Consider the following 13,695-nt stretch of genomic DNA (forward strand, 5'->3'; position numbering starts at 1 on the left):
GGTAACCTGCCTAAATGACTACTGACCCGTAGCACTCACGTCTGAAGCCATGAAATGCTTTGAAAGGCTGGTCATGGCTCCATCAACACCATCATCCCAGAAACTCTAGACCCACTCCAATTTGCATACCGCCCCAACAGATCCACAGATGATGCAATCTCGATTGCACTCCACACTGCCCTTTCACACCCGGACAAAAGGAACACCTATGTGAGAATGCTATTCATTGACCACAGCTCAGCGTTCAACACCATAGTGCCCTCAAAGCTCATCACTAAGCTAAGGACCCTGGGACTAAACACCTCCCTCTGCAACTGGATCCTGGACTTCCTGACGGGCTGCCCCCAGGTGGTGAGGGTAGGTAACAACACATCCACCACGCTGATCCTCAACACGGGGGCCCCACAAGGGTGCGTTCTGAGCCCTCTCCTGTACTCCCTGTTCACCCACGACTGCGTGGCCACACACGCCTCCAACTCAATCATCAAGTTTGCGGACGACACAACAGTGGTAGGCTTGATTACCAACAACGACGAGACGGCCTACAGGGAGGAGGTGAGGGCCCTCGGAGTGTGGTGTCAGGAAAATAACCTCACACTCAACGTCAACAAAACTAAGGAGATGATTGTGGACTTCAGGAAACAGCAGAGGGAACACCCCCCTATCCAGATCGATGGAACAGTAGTGGAGAGGGTAGTAAGTTTTAAGTTCCTCGGCGTACACATCACAGACAAACTGAATTGGTCCACCCACACAGACAGCATCGTGAAGAAGGCGCAGCAGCGCCTCTTCAACCTCAGGAGGCTGAAGAAATCCGGCTTGTCACCAAAAGCACTCACAAACTTCTACAGATGCACAATCGAGAGCATCCTGTCGGGCTGTATCACCGCCTGGTACAGCAACTGCTCCGCCCACAACCGTAAGGCTCTCCAGAGGGTAGTGAGGTCTGCACAACGCATCACCGGGGGCAAACTACCTGCCCTCCAGGACACCTACACCACCCGATGTCACAGGAAGGCCATAAAGATCATCAAGGACAACAACCACCCTAGCCACTGCCTGTTCACCCCGCTATCATCCAGAAGACGAGGTCAGTACAGGTGCATCAAAGCTGGGACCGAGAGACTGAAAAACAGCTTCTATCTCAAGGCCATCAGACTGTTAAACAGCCACCACTAACATTGAGTGGCTGCTGCCAACACACTGACTCAACTCCAGCCACTTTAATAATGGGAATTGATGGGAAATGATGTAAAATATATCACTAGCCACTTTAAACAATGCTACCTAATATAATGTTTACATACCCTACATTATTCATCTCATATGTATACGTATATACTGTACTCTATATCATCTACTGCATCTTTATGTAATACATGTATCACTAGCCACTTTAACTATGCCACTTTGTTTACATACTCATCTCATATGTATATACAGTGCCTTGCGAAAGTATTCGGCCCCCTTGAACTTTGCGACCTTTTGCCACATTTCAGGCTTCAAACATAAAGATATAAAACTGTATTTTTTTGTGAAGAATCAACAACAAGTGGGACACAATCATGAAGTGGAACGACATTTATTGGATATTTCAAACTTTTTTAACAAATCAAAAACTGAAAAATTGGGCGTGCAAAATTATTCAGCCCCTTTACTTTCAGTGCAGCAAACTCTCTCCAGAAGTTCAGTGAGGATCTCTGAATGATCCAATGTTGACCTAAATGACTAAAGATGATAAATACAATCCACCTGTGTGTAATCAAGTCTCCGTATAAATGCACCAGCACTGTGATAGTCTCAGAGGTCCGTCAAAAGCGCAGAGAGCATCATGAAGAACAAGGAACACACCAGGCAGGTCCGAGATACTGTTGTGAAGAAGTTTAAAGCCGGATTTGGATACAAAAAGATTTCCCAAGCTTTAAACATCCCAAGGAGCACTGTGCAAGCGATAATATTGAAATGGAAGGAGTATCAGACCACTGCAAATCTACCAAGACCTGGCCGTCCCTCTAAACTTTCAGCTCATACAAGGAGAAGACTGATCAGAGATGCAGCCAAGAGGCCCATGATCACTCTGGATGAACTGCAGAGATCTACAGCTGAGGTGGGAGACTCTGTCCATAGGACAACAATCAGTTGTATATTGCACAAATCTGGCCTTTATGGAAGAGTGGCAAGAAGAAAGCCATTTCTTAAAGATATCCATAAAAAGTGTTGTTTAAAGTTTGCCACAAGCCACCTAGGAGACACACCAAACATGTGGAAGAAGGTGCTCTGGTCAGATGAAACCAAAATTGAACTTTTTGGCAACAATGCAAAACGTTATGTTTGGCGTAAAAGCAACACAGCTGAACACACCATCCCCACTGTCAAACATGGTGGTGGCAGCATCATGGTTTGGGCCTGCTTTTCTTCAGCAGGGACAGGGAAGATGGTTAAAATTGATGGGAAGATGGATGGAGCCAAATACAGGACCATTCTGGAAGAAAACCTGATGGAGTCTGCAAAAGACCTGAGACTGGGACGGAGATTTGTCTTCCAACAAGACAATGATCCAAAACATAAAGCAAAATCTACAATGGAATGGTTCAAAAATAAACATATCCAGGTGTTAGAATGGCCAAGTCAAAGTCCAGACCTGAATCCAATCGAGAATCTGTGGAAAGAACTGAAAACTGCTGTTCACAAATGCTCTCCATCCAAACTCACTGAGCTCGAGCTGTTTTGCAAGGAGGAATGGGAATAAATGTCAGTCTCTCGATGTGCAAAACTGATAGAGACATACCCCAAGCGACTTACAGCTGTAATCGCAGCAAAAGGTGGCGCTACAAAGTATTAACTTAAGGGGGCTGAATAATTTTGCACGCCCAATTTTTCAGTTTTTGATTTGTTAAAAAAGTTTGAAATATCCAATAAATGTTGTTCCACTTCATGATTGTGTCCCACTTGTTGTTGATTCTTCACAAAAAAATACAGTTTTATATCTTTATGTTTGAAGCCTGAAATGTGGCAAAAGGTCGCAAAGTTCAAGGGGGCCGAATACTTTCGCAAGGCACTGTACTGTACTCAATACCATCTACTGTATCTTGCCTATGCCGCTCTGTACCATCACTCATTCATATATCTTTATGTACATATTCTTTATCCCCTTACACTTGTGTCTATAAGGTAGTAGTTCTGGAATTGTTAGCTAGATTACTTGTTGGTTATTACTGCATTGTCGGAACTAGAAGCACAAGCATTTCGCTACACTCGCATTAACATCTGCTAACCATGTGTATGTGACAAATAAAATTTGATTTGATTTGATTTGATTTGGAAGGCCTGATCACTGACAACAATGAGACAGCCTATAGGGAGGAGGTTAGAAACCTGACCGTGTGGTACAAGGACAACAACCTCTCCCTCAACGTGATCAAGACAAAGGAGATGAGCAAGCCCCCATTCTCATTGACGGGGCTCTAGTGGAGCAGGTTGAGAGCTTCAAGTTCCTTGGCGTCCACATCACCAACAAACTAACATGGTCCAAGCACACCAAGACAGTCGTGAAGAGGGCAAGATAAAACCTATTTCCCCTCAGGAGACAGAAAAGATTTGGCATGGGTCCTCAGATCCTCAAAAGATTCTACAGCTGCACCATCGAGAGCATCCTGACTGGTTGCATCACTGCCTGGTATGACAACTGCTCGGCCTCCGACCACAAGGCACTACAGAGGATAGTTTGTACGGCCCAGTGCATCACTGGGGCCAAGCTTCCTGCCATCCAGGACCTCCATACCAGACGGTCAGAGGAAGGCCCTAAAAATTGTCAAAGACTCCAGCCACCCTAGTCATAGACTGTTCTCTCTGCTACTGCATGGCAAACAGTACTGGAGCGCCAAGTCTAGGTCCAAGAGGCTTCTAAACAGCTTCTACCCCCAAGACACCTGAACACCTAATCAAATGGCTACCCAGACTATTCACATTGCCCCCTCCCCCCTTCTATGCTGCTGCTACTCTCTGTTATTATCTACGCATCATCACTTTAATAACTCTACCTACATGTACATATTACCTCAATTACCTCGACTCTCCGGTGCCCCCGCACGTTGACTCTGTATCCGGTACCCCCTGTATATAGCCTTTCTATTGTTATTTTACTGCTGCTCTTTAATTATTTGTTATTTTTATCTTTTACTTTTTTTTAGGTATTTTCTTAAAACGACATTGTTGGTTAGGGGCTTGTAAGTAAGCATTTCACTGTAAGGTCTGTTGTATTATACACCTGTTGTATTCGGCGCATGTGACAAATAAAATGTTATTTGTTTTGATTAAAACTGTAGTATGATCTAAAATAAAGACGCATGACAACGAGGTTCTAGCTCCAGACTGTTTATTAACCTAACCCTTGCATGTACTACATAGGTACGGATGCCCCCAAGGGACATCCTACTACATCTTCCCCTCTCCCATGAACAAGAACTCAACATGCATAACCACTGAAGCATAACTGAAATGCAATTTGGAAACCAGTATTATTCTCTAACATGCTACTTCCCATCCTGAAACAGTATGAAAGCATTAAATCACACAGTATGAACATTAACTTAGGTACAGTCTCTTTGTGCTGGGTATGTTCCCCAGCAGTGTGTTTTCTCTTCACGTAACATAGTCTTTCAGCCACTCTGGTGGCTTCACATCCCCACATCCCTCTCAGCGAAGGCCTTTCTGTTAGGCCATCAGGGTTTAAGCTGAGCCGGCGAGACAGGCAATGGGGAAAGCAGCCTCCTGCCCATCAGGAGCTCGGCAGGCGACGGCCCATGATGCAGTGGTGTAACTCTGTAAGCTAACAGAGCCCTGTATGGATCCTTGTTATTTTTCAGCAGTCCCTTGACTGTTTTCACAGCTCTCTCTGCCTCACCATTACTCTGTGCATGGTAGGGGCTACTGGTCACATGTATGAAGTCATATTCTGCGGCAAAAGCAGAAAAGGAGCTCGCAGAGAACTGGGGAGCGTTATCTGTAACCAGGATCTCAGCGACCCCTTGCCTGGAAAAAATTAACTTTAATCCATTGATAACACCAGCTGATGTGGTTATGGGTGTCTTTGCTATTTCAATGTATCTTGAATAGTAATCTACCACTAGCAGATAAGTGTCATTTTTCCAATAGAACATATGCCTTTTGCCATGGCCATTTTGGCAGCTCCGTTGCCATCATTGGCTCCAGATGACAAGGTTGACATTTTGTACAGACCTCACACTGGGCCACTAGCTTGGCAATCTGAGTACTCAGACCAAGCCACCACACTGACTGTTGAGCCCTCAGTCTGCATTTGGTTATCCCCATGTGTCCATCATGCACTCTGTCTAGCATTTCTGGTTGTAGAGTCTCTGGGATAACTATCCGTTGTCCTTTCATGAGAAGGTCTCCATTACAGTGGAAGTCACTTTGGTGCACTCAATAGGGCTTCAGCAGCTGAGGCAGTTCCTCCTGCCTGGGCCATCCCTTTTTGCACTGCCGCACTATCTGTTGGCAGATGTGGTCTCGTTGTTGCTCCTCTGCAATCTGCTGCAGTTTGGTCTGAGATGCAGGTAGACTGTCCCTTATTGCATTAATGGACACCTGTACCTCACCCTCTAGACATTGCTCCTCCTCTGATAATGGACGTTTATTTGGGGCCCTGGAGAGTGCATCTGCTGTGATCAGTGCCTTCCCTGGCACATACACCATCTTGTAGGTGAACCTCAGTAATCTGAGATGGAAGCGCAGAACTCTGGGAGGCAAGTCGTCCAGTGCTTTTGTCCCTAACAGAGCCAACAGTGGTTTGTGGTCAGTCTCTGCTGTAAACTGCAGGCCAATAAGGTATTGGCTGAGCCTTTCACATGCCCATGTGATAGCCAACGCCTCCTTCTCCACTTGAGCATATCTTTGCTCTGTGTCGGATAAGCTTCGGGAGATGTATGCTATTGGACGCCACTCCATGTTGTCCTGCATCTGTGTGAGGACCGCCCCTAGCCCAAAGGATGATGCATCTGCTGATACTTTTGTCTTAGCGTGGGGACGGTACTGGGCCAGCACTCTCTGTGAGGCCAGATCTCCTTTGATTTTGTCAAACGCTACCTGTTGCATGTGACCCCATGACCAGTCATTCTCTTTGGCTAGTAAATCTTTCAGAGGTTTGGTTGTACCTGTATGGTTCTACAAAGAACCTTTGAAATTGAGAAAAGTTATTTAGAGAGCCATTCTCCATAAAGGTTCTATAAAGAACCATAAAAAAAAGTGTCATAGTCCCAAAAAGGGTAGTAACCTTTTGTTGGTAGTATATAGATCTTTAGGAAAGGGTTTTTTATAGCAGAGTTTCCCAAACTCGATCCTGCCCACATTTAAATCAGCTGTTTAGTGCTAGGGTAAAAACCAAAACGTGCACCCAGCAGTGGTGGAAAAGGTACCCAATTGTCATAGAGTAAAAGTATAGATTCGTTAATAACAAGTTACTCATGTAAAAGTCACCCGGTAAAATACTATTTGAGTAAAAGTCTAAAAGTATTTGGTTTTAAATATACTTAAGTATCAACAATACATTTAATTGCTAAAATATACTTTACTTAAGTATCAAAAGTAAAAGTATAATTAATTTCGAATTCCTTATATTAAGCTGCAACATGTTCTTATTTTAAAATGTACGCATAGCCAGGAGCACACTCCGAAACTCAGACATTATTTACAAAATATGCACTACATAGGCTGTAGGGATGACCACGTGTTCTCTTGATAAGTGCGTGAATTTTCAGATCCTGTTCTGCTCAGCGTTCAAACTGCAAGGATTACTTTAGATTGTCAGGGAAAATGTATGGAGTAAAAATACAATATTTTCTTTAAGAATGTAGTGAAGTAAAAGTAAACGTTGTCAAAAATATAAATAGTAAAGTAAAATACAGATACTCTAAAAAACTACTTAAGTAGTACTTTGAAGTATTCTTACTTAAGTACTTTACACCACTGGCACCCAGCGGGGGATATTATCAATACAATGTAGCTATTAAACCAGAATTTTAAAAAACCCTGTATCCTTGAGATTGAGAAATGTTATTTATGAAGCCATTTTCCATAAAGGTTCTATAGAGACCCATTAAAAGTGTTCTAGTCCCAAAAAGGATTGTAACCTTTTGTTGGTAGTATATAGAACTTTAGGAAATGTTTTTTTTATAGCAGAGTTTCCCAAACTCGGCCCTGCCCACATTTAAATCAGCTGTGTAGTGCTAGGGTAGTGATGCAACCAGGTCCCCCCCAGATTCGAGTTTGGGAAACCCTGCTTTTTAGCACCATACTGGTTCCATTTAGAACCTTATGAGCCCTGCTCTTTATAGAATCTTCAATAAAAGGTTCCATATAGCAGCAAAAGGGTTCCGCTATGGTTACAAGCCAAATGACCCGTATTTGGCACTATATATGACCATTTGTTTAAAGAGATAACGGAACGATATATCCAACAATACCATTTATCATCTAATGAAGAACAATAACTTAAAAATACATATCTTTGGAACAATATTTTTTATAGGTATTCAAATGAAAGTAGCCAACATTGGGATAAACAAATTAAATAATTTAGCAAAGTAGGTATCATTTTGAAGTGTTCAAAACGTACACAGTACGGATGTAGCCAATTAATGTATAACTTTTTTCGTTTTAAATAATATGAAACTTTTAAAACATAAAGTGCATAGATATGAACATCCATTCAAAAACTTCCTCAATCATTAAAACATAAATAGACCATTAAACAGAATACTTTTATTTCGTTTAACATTATTTTGTGGAGTTCATAAAACACATTCAAGTGCAGTTATTAAAATTAACAATCATGCAAAGAGCTATAGGCCTATGTCTGTTAAACCAATAATTGGTTGTAATAATTTCTAGGTATACAAGATTCTCCCCAAAAATATTGTGACAATTGTTTTGGATCTACAAAAACATGTAATGGTTATTTTGACAATATTGTCTTCATAAAATATTAAAACTGCAAATGATATTGGTAATTGACACACCATTGACTTTTCAATGTTTAACAAGTCAGCAAAAACATTCCTCCATAAAAATGTGAATGAATAGAAAACTAATTTCTCCAATTTCTCAAAGACTTCTAAACCGAAATAAATCATATTTACATTTGAAACTACACTCGTTGTTTGGTTGGAAAATATAGAGGTTCAAAACTGTTTCTATAGAAGTAATTGGCTGAGTGAAAACATTGGAGATTTATAGCAGATAAACTTCAGTGCCACCAACAAACAAATTACAGTAACAACACACAAGCATATTCCACAGACGTAAACAATGTTATACATTCTGCATTATGATACTTTTTTAAATGCCTTTTGGTTTGATATCAAACACTTCAATCTTCATTCATATGCAATAAAGAAAATTTTGATCAGTTTGTTAGATTTATGCCCTAGGAAGATAAATATCTGTCTAGGAGTCTAGGCCGCTGACCAACTGTTACATACATTGAAGCTGATCCATGCCATCCTTGCTGGATACGCTCTTTGCTGGTGGCGCACAATAACCAAGTGGCAAGGAATTGATGTTGACCTCTGATGTAGACCTACAGTCCAATCTGGCAGCAATCGGACTATTTCCAAAAATGTAACAATTCACGTCTCTATCAGTCTTAAAATGAATAGATTTCAGTGGTGTCGAACAGTTGTCTGATACGCTATTGGGAATGGAGTAGGGTCTGAACCGGGTTCGAGGGCGCACTGGGGTCGATGCTGTGGTGGACTGAGGAGCCGCTGCTGCCAAATAGGAGTAGGGGTAGGGGAAAATACCACTAATTGGAGAAACGGTGAGGCCCTGCATGGGAAATAAAGAAAGAGCGGTTAGAGCTAGCAAAGTTTACTGTTATTTTCATAATAAAGACTTAAATTAGCCTACTTAATTTACGTGCGTCATGGGCACACATATAAAGGCAGCCTATTGAGTATCGTTACTAAATTAATAAATGACTGGCATACCTGTGATGCCATAGCATGCTGCTGAAAGTTCACGGGTAATCCTGACGTTCCTGACACTCTTTGTAAAGAAGATGCCAGGATACCAGCCGTGCCCATGGCGCACACTCCGCCAGATGACACAGCTGCCAGCCTGTGACCCATGGCTGCTACACTGGAGAAAGTTCTCCCCTGCATGTTGACTTGGGCAGCGGGGTGTTGATAAATCCGGTGGATAAGAATAGCAGTGAAGAAAATTACTGCATTCTAGGCCTGTGATGTGAGCTCTTTGGTCCGTTTCCACGGTTAGAGTCTGGAATGACTCCGTGGCATTCGACTCCTCTGCTCTAAAGCAACGTGTCCTACCGCCAGTTGTGGCATTTATATGGTCCTGTTTTGGATTATCTGGGTCTGTTTCGGCGCCGAATGAGTCCACTAAAGCCCTGTTCGTTTTGCAGTGCGCTGTGATAATATTTGGACCAGGTTTCAGTTTCTCTGTGGCAGTTGAGATTTTTCGCAAGTCTTGTCCAACGTAATGCCCATCCTTGCTTTCTTGACTGCTTTCGCTTGCACTTTCGCAGACATCTAACATGATTATAAAAAGCCACTGTTGTTTGTAAACTGAGAACAAGTTGAGGCTAAGCAATTCTTATAGTAAGAATTAAGGCAACATTTTTAGCTGTTCATTTCGTTATCATACAAACCGGATGATTTTGAGTTTCCTGCGCTTTTCAGTTGAGCCTCATCCAAAGAGTCACAAGAGATTTCATTGTCTTCTTGCATTCGCGTCTCATTGGATTTTTGTGTATTAATCCCCAGTTGTTTCCTACTCAAAAAATAACATATTTAAGTTTTGACAATTAAGAGTTTCTAAAATTATTTATTATATTAATTTACGTTTGTGTTTTTTTTGTCTCACCTTTTTTCTCTTCTCTCATTGCCAGTGCCACGGAATCCTTTGGCAAAAGGATTGTTATCAATTTTTAGTTGTGTAATCTGAAAATATAGAAATCACTGTAATGACTGTAATGTTTATAAACATTAGACCAGAAATGTATCACATTTTAACACTAATAATCAGAGTCTCTTAGGCTAATTACAGGGATAGCTCAGGAATAGTTTCAAACAAAATATTTTTTTCCACAAGAAGTTCGTAAAGGTTTTATAAGCCGTTAGGTTAACCTTATTAAAATATTGCACATTTAGAACAATACATTTGACAACATAAAATCTACATTTCATTGCTTGCCAGATATTGAGCCTTGGGTAACTAATCTGCAATAGAGTAGGCTATTTAGCAATAAGTCAGTAATTAATTTAGGCCACAACATAAACTCTTTACAAACTCTTTATGGGTAATTTATGTCATGCGTTTAATTCCCATTTTCCAGAGGTCTACCAATACGAAAAATATAATGATATTCTGAAACTTGCTTTATAAAATTACGAAGGGCCTACCTTATCGTTTTGATATGCAGTTACAGCGATGAATTCTGTCTCAGAAAAGACATAGGTCATGAACGTGCTAAATGGCAGTTGGAGGATATCGTTGGCCCTTACAACGTGAAACCTAACCTGGTATTTGTGCATTGAGTTAAGAATCGTCTGCAATTGGAGACAAAATACATTTTAAAGAATACATTAGGCCTAGTCATCAACTGGAACGTTACGCAGTTCAATACAAAATAGTATATTTCAGTTATATTGTAGCTAATGTAACAATACATTAAATGAGTCAAACTACACATGCAAATACTACATTATTAACACAAAACGCATATTTGGAACGTACAAACCCATGCTTGTCCAAGATGTTGTTTGTCAATTTTAGTTTGTGAAAATTGACCACTTTTGACATCCATTGCTCGCCAGAAGCGGGACTGTCTGGGTGTATGTACATCCTCTTTGGCATTTCAGGATCTGCCTTTCCTGCTACCATCCAATGTGAGTTGTGAAACTTGTACCTGCACTCGTCGGCCGCCACAACATCTATCAGCAAAATATATTTTGCCATTTTGTTCAAGCCAGTACATCTGGCTTTGAACGCTGGAAACATGCGCCTGGAGTAAAGGGAACACACATCGATTTCAAATCATCCTACAGTCCTCTAAATTAAAAACGATCAACGTTATAGTCTACATGGTTATTGATGATATGTCATAACATTTACCTTCCTGATTTTGTTATGACCATTTCAGTGCCGAATTTGTGGAATTGTGCCCAAAGGTCCCTCGCCTCCAAGTTAACCTTTGGATCATCCTCGGTGGCATCCTCTGTCCCCCCCGTTTTAGGAGGCCTGAGCTTGGCAGACTGGGTGGCAGCATGGTGTTCCAGCGAGGATAAGCGGATGATCGTTTCGGCATTGCCTAGATCCAGCGTGGGGTGCCTTTGCGCAACAGGCAAGCGAAGAGACCTGTGGGAAGTTAGTGCAATGACAGGGAAAAACGGAGGTGGTCGGGCCAGCATTGTGTCGATGGTGATATCCGAAGCAGTGTTTGGTAAAAACGGTTGGAATGCCATACCCCCCCCCCCTGTACAACTGGATCTCTCATTCAAAAATAATTCAGCTTCTTTATTTCAAGTTGTTTCAAGGTTTATGACAACCGATGTCTTCCTTCGTTTCTTAAATACACACGTTTGATATTTGGGCGAGGCTATATCTAGTCTGTGAAATTTTTCTCAAGTTTATTTCAAGCTGGTATTTCGTTGCCATTTCATCGTAATGAAATTTAAAAGTGACTGTTATCAGAACAAAAAAGTAGCATGGGTCTAGCCCTATAGCCAACTATTTCGAATTTCAGTGCAGACAATTTTATTTGTCACGTTTGTGTATAAATTAAATCCGGCGAAATGTTACCGGTTGATTGCATTCCATAATCTTTCATTGCAATCAATTATCTTCTATTCTTATTCACGAGTTCCAGAAAAAAAAACTGTGATAGAGGCAATATCCCATCAAAGACCCGCGTGCGCCTGGCTCATGGTCTTCCTTCCGAACTATGCTAATATGTTGCACCGCCCGAGCAAGAGTTGATTGGCTCTTTGACACCTTGGACCAGTCGTATATTCCATTATGGGTGTGTTTTTACGGGTCAGGTGGCGAGTTCAGTAAGCAATATTGTAACCTGGGGTGTTGGGTCGACATGCGATCCTGTCTCTGCCACCTCACTGGTGATCAAAAGACAACTTTCAAGAGCCATATAGTCGGACGTAGTGTTAGTGAGCAATCAAGGATTTAATGCGCATAATTGCAGCAAGGAGCTGTCCACGTGTGTGTGGTGCTGAAATCCACATCTCAACAATAATTTGACTGAGTAGGCTTAGGGTCTTGAGCAAGAAGCTAGGTGGTTAAGAGCGTTGGGCCAAATAACCGATATGTTGCTGGATTGATTCCACGAGCCGACTAGGTGAAACATCTGTCGATGTGCTCTTGAGCAAGGCACTTAACCCGAATTTCTCCTGTAATCACTCTGGATAGGTGCGTCTGCTAAATAAATAAACATTATTATAATAATAGGTAAATGTGGTATGCAAACATAGTAGATAGTAGCATACAGTATGTTTCACATCACAATCAATAAATACAAATGTATCCTAAATCAGTGTGGTTATCCAGATTATCAGCTAAAATGCTGGAGAATGTCTGATTATTAACGTGTTTAGGTATTTAGGCTAATCCATTAACTATAAGCATTACTTTCGTTTTGAATGATTAGAATCATAAAGACATTTCATTATGACAGTTTAGGGCATACTTGACAACTATTATCCACTATAGGCTAATTTTTAAGAATTAATTGTACACAATTGGCAATTGATCAAAATGCTTGGCTACAATTCAAAACCAGTCTCATCATCAAGTAGCCTATGTTTATTTATTTCTCAAATCAAATGTTCAGACAGTGATCATTTTAACAAATATGTCTGACTGCCAGACAACTCTTATTTCAAAGTCAATAACTCTGTCTACCTTGTCCTCTGCTGTCACTTTTTTAAAGTGTTTCAATGGACATTTTTCATTTTATAGACCAAGACCACATTTAACTGCTGCACAATCAAGAAAATACCAGTGACCATCCTAAATGCTGGCATTCCTATTAAAACACATTCCCTTCAATCTTCCCACGCCATTCCTGTGCCCCATGGTTTCCTGGACCCACACGGTGACAGCCTTGTGACATGAGAACCATGCTGCATGGGGACAGTCTGCAGCCAGGGCCTCTGCTCTGCACAGCTAGAAGGTCTGCCAGCGATTGTCCAGGCTGGATTAGTCTCTGGATTTAGTTACAGACCTTTTTATTGCTCAATGGTCCATGGCAGGCTAGGAACGTACCAGTGAAACCCTTCAGTGAGTGAGAGCGGCAGGTTCGTGACACAAAGTCTCAGACACGCGTTAAACCTCCAGTGTCATTAGTTTGCTTTCACCAAGGCTGGCTATGTCAATTTCCTTTCTGCAATTTTGTGTGAATTGATACAAGGTTTATGCTACTACTTATGCTACTACACTATAGATTTCTTTCATCTTTAAAATGCAAGTAAGGCAGACACTGTATACAGCACAGTGCTGTAGAGCTGACATAGTGATCCAGTGAACAAAACCAAGGGATCACTATGACAAACCAACTGATGTTTTACCCTTCTGATACCCAGGGACTTGCTGTGAATTCAGGAGATACAACAACATGTGACCTATGATAAAACCCTGAGCTAGGCA

The 13,695-nt window shown here is 41.5% G+C and overlaps 1 pseudogene; it reads right to left on the bottom strand.

The window, feature by feature from the left end:
• Positions 1 to 8,490: 8,490 nt before the first annotated feature.
• Positions 8,491 to 11,533, bottom strand: LOC139389521 (T-box transcription factor TBX3-like; annotated as a pseudogene).
• Positions 11,534 to 13,695: the final 2,162 nt, after the last annotated feature.

Source organism: Oncorhynchus clarkii, chromosome 30 (assembly GCF_045791955.1).
Source record: "Oncorhynchus clarkii lewisi isolate Uvic-CL-2024 chromosome 30, UVic_Ocla_1.0, whole genome shotgun sequence".
Classification (NCBI taxonomy): domain Eukaryota; kingdom Metazoa; phylum Chordata; class Actinopteri; order Salmoniformes; family Salmonidae; genus Oncorhynchus; species Oncorhynchus clarkii.